Here is a 10,960-nt window from a genome sequence, read left to right as displayed (position 1 = left end):
GTAATTTAAAGAGCAGAGCATATCACATAAATAATTCATTCTCTTTTGGTAAGCACAATGCCACTTTAGCTGCCTAAATTTTCAAGGAGGAGGTTGCTTTTTAATTAAAATGTAGGCATTTACAAATGCACGTGGGCCTTTAATTATTCATGTTTGAAGCAAGCTGACTTGGTCATGCATTAGAAAGAATAAAGTGGCTTTCATCTTTCCGTAGATTACACCCAGCAAACTGCCGGGGCTGTGAATGAGCCGAGCGCGTCTGTCTTGTGATGAGAGCGCGTTTCGGTCCCCCGTGCAGCACAGAGTCATCGGGGAAGATGCATTTGCTGAGGTCAAACTGAAAAAAGAACAAAGTGGTGGAGAGCCAACGCGATGCAGAATCAATCTGCTTCGGTGCCTGTCTTAAAGCAGGTTCTCCCCGGCAATTAGGGATATTATGAAGGCGGATAACCAAAGTGCAGATGATTTCAAAGGGTTTAATTGCTTTCTTCCTAATGACACTGCAGGCAACAGCCTTCTCCCTCCTTCCCCGGATCTCTGGCTCAACGGGAGCTTCTCAGCTGGTTTCTGGGGTATGGACCTGGCCTAGGCGAGGGCAGCACAGTGGGAACCTCAGCCCTGGTGTGAGCATTAACTTCCACAAAACGGATTCCAGCCCAAAATAAAGCTCTGCCGCTCAGGAAATAAATCAAAAGCACCCAACACTCATTATTTTGAAATCCCTGGAATTTTACCCTAAGCTGCTGAGTCCTGAGAGCCCAGCACCGTGAAACCAGCATTTACCTGCACGGTCTGCTGCGAGGCACAGGTCCGTGTGTGGATCTGGGCTGCTCTGCCCCAACCTGCTTTACCAGCTTGCAGTGGCCGAGGATCTTTTCCATGGGTTTTGTGTGCCTCAAAGCACATAAATTAGAGTATTTCAATGAAAATTAAAGGATTATTTGCGTTAAAACAGCCTGGTGATGATAACCCAGCGAGGTGAAAGCGAAGGAGGGTTTTGCAGCCGAGATGCTGTGCTGACCACCAGTGGCTGCTCGGGGAGAGGCTGCAGCTGAACCTGGTGGCACCAAGCATCAAGAGCGGACTCATGTTCACCTCTGCCAGGCCGAGCAGATCTACCTGCATGGACCAGAGCTGTGGTTCTGCTCCGCAGCTCGCCTCCTGCTCCCAGCCCCTCTGGGCAGCTCCCAGCTGCTTTGCTGCTCTGGCTTTTCACAGACAGAAGTTTCCAGAGATGCTCTTTGATGCTGGCAGCCTCCTTCTGCACTGCATGGAAACAGAAGCAGAAATTCAGGTGCTAACGTAAAGTCTTGCTGCAGCAGAAATTTGGCTAGGAATGCAAAGTCTTGCTGCAGCCACTTTGCACCAGATTTGCCCAATTTATGTATATACAGCCCAGGCTGATGTGGCCATGCATGCTGGGAGCTGGCCCCGGCCCCCAGCCCTGCTCAGCCCGGGGCAGAGCGGTGCCCTTCAGGCCATGGCACAGCGGGCAGAGGCTCCAGCCCATCCCAGCAGTGCCATCTATTGCCACACTCGGCTCCTTCGCAGAGGGCCAGGTCCGGGCAGAGAGGGAGAAGAGGAAAAAGGCAGATTCCCACCAGCAGGAGTAAGGGGGACTTCCCAGTTCACCCACATGTTCTGCCTTAGAAAAGCTGTTAATGTTTAACATACCTGCATGTGTTATAATCCCACAAATAGTGATCTCTGAGAGCCGTGTTTCCCATCAGAGCCCAGGGTCAGAGGTTCTCTCATCCTTCCCGGGCCACAGCTCTGCTCTGACCTCGCTGGTGCACGTCTCTCATCTGGGAAGGGGCAAAGCCACTTGGGAGTTGTTATCTCCGGCATCCCGCTGGGCCATCAGCCTGCAGCCCCAGCCCAAGGGGGAGCGCAGGAGAGCAGCTGCGCGGTCCCCCGGCCCCGGCACTGACCTGCGGTCAGCACAGGCTGGGCTGGCATTAAACCTGCTCTGCTTTCCTGACCTCCCCATAGACGTGTCCGGTCTTCAGCTTGAGAAGGTGGACCACTGCAGTTTTCTCCATCATCACCAGACAGCGTCAGGTACCCAGCTCTGCTTGAGATGAAGAGTGAAAACATACCAATGCTCGTGTTGTTTTAAACACAGGGTGTGACGCCTTGGGTTTATGGATGTCGCCATCTGATACATCAGCATTTTGATATTCAGTGTCTCTCTTGACTCACATCTACCCACTTTTAGACTCCTGGTTAAAAAAAAACCACACCAGGTTGGTTGAAAAAAAAAAAAAAAAACAACACAAACATCCCCCATACTTCCAGCAAATGTCCCTCTTCTCCCCACAGACATGCAGCAATGAGCATTGCTGGCACATGGGACAGTGGCACATGGGCCATCTGCCATCTGCCGTTGCACAGCCATCGCGGCAGGACGAACACAGCCCAACCCACCGCCCCCAGCATATTCACATTTCGGTTTCCACGAGGGAATGACTTCCACATTTCAAGGAGGGATAACTTCTGGGTGAGAGAGGCCACTACGGGCTTGGCTCAATGGCGATTGAGGTGGTGGGGCCTGTGGCGCTGCCGAAAGGTCTGGTTGCTGCAGCACGCCTCTTCCAGGCAGAGATCGGCATTTCTGCTGACGAGGCTGCGAGGGCGGCAAGCGCTACGCAGAAACGAGCAGCCCCGCGCCGCTCGCTGTGACCAGACCCGACCCTCTGCTCTTTTCACACCACTCAGTAGTGTCCCAGGGAGCGATTTCACATCCTCCTTGGCACATGGAGCCACAGGGCTTACCCAGGAGATTTCCAGAGCTGTACAGCACTGAGCCTTTCAGATGAAACCATGCTGGTTTAGCCCAGCTAACTCAGTACAGCATGGTACTGGCGAGTGGTTTCTGCTCTGTGCCCGCCTTCTGCAGCATCCCATGGCGAAGGGACCTGGCTCCGTGCCCCCTGCAAAGCCACCACCCTGTGACTGCTCGGCCCCTGGCAAAGCACCTCCATGCCTGAGGAGGATGCGAAAAAAATTATAAAAAAAATCAAGCCTCTAACTCAGACCTTTCAGGTTTGTAACTTGCTCTTAGCTGAGTTATGCCCGTTACAGGCTTGAGGACGATCTCTCCCTCCCAGAGACAGTCCTGCCAGCCCCATACAAGCTTTCTGCCCTTCTCCAGCACCCTGCAGTTTAACTGCAGGGCTGAGATGCCCATGTGTCCAGATCTACACAGCAACCACTGCTTCGGTGCTTTGGCAGCTAACCCCCAGCCTTTGCTCCAGACTCTCGCCGTGGGATGGTCCAAGGACGGCAGCGCATCGCACCACTGCCAGAGAGGGCTGGCTCAGGCCCTTGCGCAGAGGCTTGGACAGAAACCAGGGTCACAGGGCCAGGGACAGAACTCGACTCACCCCAGTGCCACCCCGCCTTATCCAATTCATTTTCGGTCTGGTGCAGAGATTCAGCACACAAATACCCAAACTATAATAGAAGCTGCCAATGATTTGATCCCAGTCATCTTTCAATACACCACAGAAATCCCTTAAAAGCAGTGGAGGCAGCCACACTCAACAGGGACATGCGCAAAGGCTGGACCTCACGCCTGAAGTGGCTGCCCTGAATAAGGGTCTGAGGGTGAGCACACCTTCCCCTTAAAGAAATAAAATAATATAAAAGTCCAGCCCTGGCATCACTCTTCTGGGTACATGTTTGGATAAGAAACAGGTTAGATTATTCTGAATGGAAAAGCTCACATTGGAAACTCTGAGCTGCTGCTTAGAGCGCACGCAGCCTCCTGCAGCCACTCAGGGGCCTTGCTGAGGAGCTCTGCTCCATGTTCATAGCAGTGTCACTGCAAAGAAGGAAAAGTTATTGTTTCTGTTACTTATTAATGTCTTTATTTCATAAGTGCATGTCATACAGACAATAATACAAGATCTGACAGCTGGCAAGCAAGGAAGAAAACTTGCACTGTAGGGAAGGGGATTTAACTATTTAAATTCAAGCCCTGCAAGTTTGAATCTGCTCTTGAGAGCTACTGATCCTCTCAGACCAGCACTGATTCAGATTGTGAACTCCCGTTCGGCTCCGTTGTGCAAAGCATAGTGCAAGCCTTGAGAGTTTTGAAAAAGTATTTGATAGACATTTATAATTTTCATCCCAGGAAAACCATGGTTTTCACCTGATTGCTTGCGGTTCCTCCTCTCCATTCATATCCTGTGTTGAAACGATGCACGTGGCTACGGCTGTAGCAGCCTGAAGAGAGGCTGCTGTTTAATTCCTCAGCCCATTTCGCAGCGGGCCTCGGACCCTCCATCCCCACGCATGCCCCGCGGGGAGCAGAGCCTCCTGCGAGAGGCTGGACTCGGGTCACCGCAGCAGGGCTGATGGCCCCGCAGTGGGACAGAGCCCTGGCAGCCCCGGCAGAAGGCATGGAAATGGGAGGGAGGGCACAGAGGAGTGACCTGCCTGCAGCCAGCGGTCCTGGCACACCAGTAGCAGCATCATGATTTTAGCTGTAGGCTGCTTTAGCAATCAAGAAGGACTACTGGTAACGCTGATATCTTGTTATATCCTACCCAGCCAAATAAATCTCTCCCCGCTCCATGCACACACAGCCCCACGGCTGCCTCAGGCTGAGAACCAAGGGAAAACAGGCAGGTACGTTGTCTTCTTCTCTCTGCCCTAGAGAAGGGGAGAGGAAGACACTATATGCCGTTGGCTAACAAGGCTGTCCCAGCTCTCGCAGAGTAACTCCTAGAGCAAGAGTGAGGACCACAGAAACCTCTGTGTTCCCATTCTAGCCAAGTTATTTGGGAATGAAAATACAATTAAGTCCAATAGCTGTGTATGAACAGGTTGCCAGCACTAGGACATGTTTTCATAGAGCACGAGCTGCCTTCAGGCTCAGTGACCGAGCCACGCAGTGATGGGGCACGGACAGACACTGCAGAGCAGAGGTCTGGACCCGGGTGTTTCTGAGCAGCAGCTGGGTCTGCAGCCCCTCAGGCTGCAAAACCTCATGGCAAGTTTAACCACCTTGTGTCAGGGGAGAGAAAAGGTTTGGCAACCTTCAGCTCGCAAGCGCAGGCCATCGCTGCCGGGCACTGCAGGCCCTGACGGTGCTCCTGCCTGGGTGCTGCTAGCGTTACAGCCCGTCCGAGGTGCAACCCTCAGCATTTGCATCAGGGGAGCGTGGAAGTTGCTAGTCTACGTACAGACCATGCTTAAGGCTCTGCACTCTTAGATTCATCTCAAGCAAAATATCCATAGCCACATTTTGCACTCAAGATATCTTAAAGAAGAAGAAAAAAAAAAAAAAAAAAGCAAAAAACCAAACCCACCATCAAAACAGACCAGCGGAGTTTCTGAAGGGCCCCACCTACCACTCACTGCCAAAGGCTGTTGGAAAACATCAGTCTCCATCCTCCTCCTGAAACACAACCGGGAGCTGGCAAAGGCGGCTGGTGACGAGCGACCTCCCCGCCCTGCTGCAGCGGGGCTTTGGGAATCCACTGAACAAAGAACAACATTCCAGTTTTTAACTTGACTTTAGTCAAACATTTCAGCAGATTGTCTTTTCTCCAACACATCTAGCAATATTTTGTCATCATAAATTGACTCTGGTTTATATTAACTAAAAACCTCTCATTCAATATCTACTTTGAAAAATGTTGGCAATGAGCATTAATTCAAAGTAGATTTAAACCCACAGATTATGCTAGAGCACTGGGGAGTGTTTCCCAAAACATGAACCTGAGTTTACCAAATAAGAACATGAAAAACCCAAAGAACTGATTCACATCATCTAACTTGCACAAGATAGATACATAAGGGCAGCAGGAATCTGCCAACATAAACCACTGTCAGACTTTGTGATATTCATCTATACTTAAGACAAACATGAACTGCAGTGTCTCAAGAGGAGACAGTACTTGAGAGGAGTCCAGCATCAGGTTTAAAAAACCTCACCGTGTCCTAAACTGCACCTGGTGGGACCCAGTGCTCCCGGAGCTAGGGCAGCAGATGCTTCCAGGGGAGCGGCCACTGCCGCCAGCTTGCACAGCGTTTGGGAGCAGGGATGCGCGAGTTAAGCCTTCAAGACACTTTGGTTTTCCAAGAGACGCTTTATTCCCTGTGAACTTCCCACAAGGGAAAAAAACTCTCAAGACAGAGACTCATGGGATGTGCAGAAACACCCGTGTCCTTTTCCAAATGCCTTCCCAAGTTGTCCAAACCTACATCCCAACCTCCTCCTGTGCAGGCAGGCAGTCGGACCATCACAAACCTGCTCACACCGTCTGCAGAGACCCTCCAGCCACGGAGGACCCAGGTCCCCGCTCTCTCCCTCCAAAAGCCACACGGTTTATCCGGACAAAGCATCAGAGCACGGGCAACTTCAGCTCCTTTCTAGGCTTGGCCAGATCTCTGCTGGGGGACCAAGGGCCAGGAGGGCCACGGCGATTCCTGGAGGCACCCAGGAGGATGCTGCCCTTCTCCAAAAGTCAGAGGAAGGAGCACTCCCATGCCGACGGCAGAGGAAGGGACACAAAGGCAGGCGGCTGCCAAAGGTTGGTGCGATGAGCAGGGCGGGGGACCCAGCCCCGCTGAGCCCCAGGGAGGGAGCAGGGATGCTGGGACTAGCGCCTGGCTGCAAGAGCGCTTGGATTTCTAAGCTCGTCCTTGTGAAGGAGAAGCGGCTTCACCTCCCTGTGTCCATCTCCTGGTGTGAGGAAGACCTTGCAGCTCTCCATTTCAGGAGGCTGACAGCGTTAGACCTAGGCACGCTTAGCTGATGTTTCTATAGAATAATATATTTCATTAAAATCAGGCTGCAGTTTGGGCCAAAACAGACACGGAAGGAGGAAAAGGGGAGCTGAAAAATGTCCAAGCTTTAAAAAAACTTATTCTACTTTTTTTCTTTAAAACAAAGCTTTGACTTGGTTTAAAAGAAGAAAAATATTATGTTGATAAATATTAATAGAGAAAAGGATTAAATAGAAGGGTAAAATAGCATGAACATGAAACATCATATCTGAGTTTGAGGACAAATGTTTCTCTTCAGCTCAGAACTTTCCCTGGTTTTGGTCACGGGACAAGAAAATCCAGAGCAGATCCACCCTTCTGCTCGGGGAGGGGCAGTGGAAAGGGAGATCCTTACCAGACATTCCCATGGCTAGGCACTGTGCATAAGAAAGCAATTAAGCAACTGAAAAACAGGTACAATGATTTCTTCTTGGCAGTCAGTGACAGCTGCAAGAGCAGGAGTAACTCACCCACAGGAATCAGGAGAGCACCACGAGGGTGTCCAGGAGCGTCTTCAAGGCCAGACTTTATCTCACGCCGAAGAAGCAAAAGCCAACAGCTGCTTACCCACCAGCAGCTCAGTTTCCTCGGGCACTTTGGGACTCACACTTAGCTTTCACTCTGCATTTTTAAATATCCCTGAAAACCTGGGATTTCTCCCTATCTTGCAGGAATTGGACCCAGTTTTTCCCCAAGCTATTTTTTATTTTGTCCACCTCGCATCATTGCCCTGATCAGCAAATGCCAGCGATGCCGAGCTGAAAACTTTTGCTCCTGGGAATGGAAAAATACCCTACGGTGCCTTCCTTTCCCTTCATTCCCTTCTCCCCAGGCGCCCCCGACCCCGTCCCATTCCCTCGCCCCCCCCGAGGGCCTCTCCCCACGGGCTCTCTCTGCTTTCCTCCTTTCAAGCTCCCTCTTTTCCACGGCGCAGCTCCAGCCCGGTGCCCACCGTGGCACCCAGCCCCGCGGGGACGGCACCGGGCACGGCTGCTGTGGAAAAACCCAGGAGGGGAGCCGAACTCAGCCTTGCTCCCGGGGCTGCAAGGACACGGACCCTGCGAGGCCAGACACAGGGTGGGTGGTCGGCTTTTCTCCCGTGCGCCGATGGGGAAACACGCGTGGATGCCCGCAACAACTGGCCGGCCCCCCCAGCCTTGCCTAAGGAGGAGCGGGACGGGGGTTTGGGGCGTCCCCAACCCCGGGGCCGGGCTGGCTCCCTGCCGCCGCCCGCCGCCAGGTGGGGCTTTAGGACCGCGCTGCGCCGCCGCCCGCCGGGCCCCGCCCCGGCCCCGCCCCGGCCCCGCCCCGGCCCCGCCCCGCAGGAGCGGCCCCGCCTCCCTCCCCGCCGCAGGGCTCCCCCCGCGCCCCAGCCCGGACCCCGCCCGCACCCGCCGCTGCCCCCCGGTGCCCTCGGCCCCGTCAGCGCCCCGGCCGCGGCGCGGGGACAGGGACAGGGACAGGGACAGGCTCCGGTGGGGCTCTGCCCCACCTCCCCTCGGGGCAGCGGGGCCTGTGGGCGCAGCTCCTCATCGGCGGGAGCGCTAATTGCTCTCCCGGCGCCTATTCGGGGTTACGCTGGAGCACCTGCCTTGTCTGCAGCCTGTTGAAATAAGGGCTGCAGCTGGGCGAGGGGCCTTGGGGGCGGCTCTCCTCCTTCCCGCACGCTGGTTTGGGGCTGAGCTGGATCTCTGCAGCTTTTCCTTTTTGCCTCCTCCCAGGGTCAGCAGAGGTTTGGCCGGGAGACCGAGGGCAGCAGATCCAGTCACCCCGTGCGTGCTCCGTAGCTGGGGGTGCAGCCCCTTCTGCAGAGCATGCAATTGCTTTTGTTGGGATTAAATGCTTCTGGCAGCGAAGCAGAGAGCAGCTTGGCAGGGACTCACCCAGGCGAAAAAGCTGACCTGTGTTCAAGTAACCCCCTTGCTCCCCCAAGGCAAAGAGCTCCAAGCTCCACCCGTGCCTAGTGCCGAACAGAATTACTGGCCATCGAGCTGCTGTAAACCCCAGCCCTGGCTCATTTGACCCCTGTCTACGTGGGCTCTAAACCCCAACAGAAATAAGCTCTGTTAAGGACAGCGTATTCTGTCCCCCTCTGCCCCGGGGCTGGCTGCTGGGGGCCGTGGCATCTCCCGGTTGTTCAGTCACCTATGAAGTTTCCAGCTACAGAAGCAGCTCTGAATTATGAATGAATTTGCTTTGTCAAACAGAGGTCTCGGCTCAGGCTCAGGGATTAGGTCTCAGCCATGGGCGGGAGACGCTGTCATTGATAACAAAGCCCCCGGCACGCCTGTACCCTGTGATGGATCCTGGGCCATCGCCCCGATAATGCGATTAGCTGCTTTAATGCAATCAGACGGAGAGCGGTGCCGGGATGAGCGTGAGGAGGCAGGAGCCTGGGTGCCTGGCAGTGGTTTCTGGGCAGCACAAGGATGGCTGCATCACCCCCCCCAGCCCATCCCACAGGCAAATGCAAACCGCAGCAGGGCGGAGATGTGGCTGCAAGGGCTGCGCTGAGGCCGTGGGTTTTACGCTGATGCTCCTGGGGAGGCACTGCCCATCCCCGACACCTCCCAGGGCAGAGCAGGGGAAGGAGGATCCTCCTGGTCCCGCCAGCAGGTCGCAGGGCACTGCCACGGCTCACGCTGGCCCCACAGCAAGGCACTTATTGCAAGGTGACCCACAGTTTTATGGCTGAGGAAGCATTCCTGTTCTCTGGGAATCTGCCGCACCAGTGAGCAGGCGGTCCTGGTGACAAAGGCCGTTGTGCAAGAGTCCCAAACATGCCACCACATTCATGGCCTTCGGAAACTGTCCTGCCTGCTGTCCCTTGAGCTTGAGACAGCAATTAAGGAGCTGATTTTTCAACTGCATGTCCAGGCATCCCATAGTTATCCCTGACTGACCAGCTCTACCTGTTTGGCCCAGCCACCTTGGCACAACCACCCACCCACTCGTCCTGCATCCCCGCCAGTGCTGGAGGGGGTGGCATCCGCCATGTCAATGGGGGTGAAGGACCAGCCCGAGTCCCCGCTGCTCACAAGGGAGTGTTTGCTCTTGTTTCACTCAAGTGACGCCAGATAAGTTACTGGATTTTCCCCTTTTTGCTCTTTTCTTATCCAAAAGCAATTTGGCAGGCACGCAGTGCCGTCAGCGGTGCTGGAGAGCCTGGGAGCCATGACGTGGACCAGTGCTTGTGGCCCTGCTCATCGCTCCCCAGACAACACACCCTGCAAGCCGGGCTGAATGTCATGGAGCCCTGGCCTGACGCTCCGGCAGCCCAGCTGCCATGCAGGGGGGCAGTGCCGGGGGCTCTCCTCTCTCCTGGGAGAGCTTGGGAGGGCGCTGGCACAGCCCAAGGGGTGCCCGAAATCCCTGGAGGGATGTCACCGAGGCTCCTTGCTCCGCTGGGTGCTGCTGGGGGCACAGCAGGGTGCTGGGTGGGCACAGGCAGGGTGAGCAAAGGGAGCACCCAGGGCGGTGGGAGATGCTAAGGGCAGGCAGCAGCGCAGCAGACATGGCCGTGGGGCTGAGCTCCACCTGTAGCTAGATCAGTACCTATAGGTACTGAGCATGGAGAGGAGCAGGGGCTGCTGGCAGCCCTTGGCTGTGCACCTGGGAGAGTCTTTCAGAGGAAAGGGGTGTTTTGGGAAGTCCTCCCCAGCAGGATTTAGGAAGGGCAGCTGCCTGAGAGCCACAGTTAATCCTCCGTGACCCCACCACTCCTGTTCACTTCTCCTCGCCTCTTGACTACCAAGAGCCCTTCTTAAATAACAGTCAATATGGTCCTACTGCTCGCCCAAGGGAAGAATAAATATCCGGGACACCCTGCCCTTCCCGTGGGAAGCACACCCAGAGCAGCAAACCCAGGGGCTCGGGGGGCCAGCGGGACCCCCCGGCCGTGCCCGGCGGGGGAGCAGCACCTTTCCCTCTGCGGGGGGAGAGGGGCCAACCCAACAGCCACAGCACACCAGCACGAAGCTCTGGCGTGGCTGGTGACTCACGGCACTGTCTCCCAACCCACCCACTCCCTGGACAAAATTAGTAACCCTAAAGGGGAGGAAAATTGCTGCAACTAGAAACTTTTAACCTAAAAACCTAGTGCTGGAGGAGCCTCTGAAGCCATACTGAGATTTCACCAGGGGTATCACCTCGTGCAGGAGCACCAGGGGACGAACCGATG

This window comes from Platalea leucorodia, assembly GCF_965183815.1.
Source record: "Platalea leucorodia genome assembly, chromosome: 13".
NCBI lineage: Eukaryota > Metazoa > Chordata > Aves > Pelecaniformes > Threskiornithidae > Platalea > Platalea leucorodia.
Note: the sequence above shows the minus strand (reverse complement) of the source record.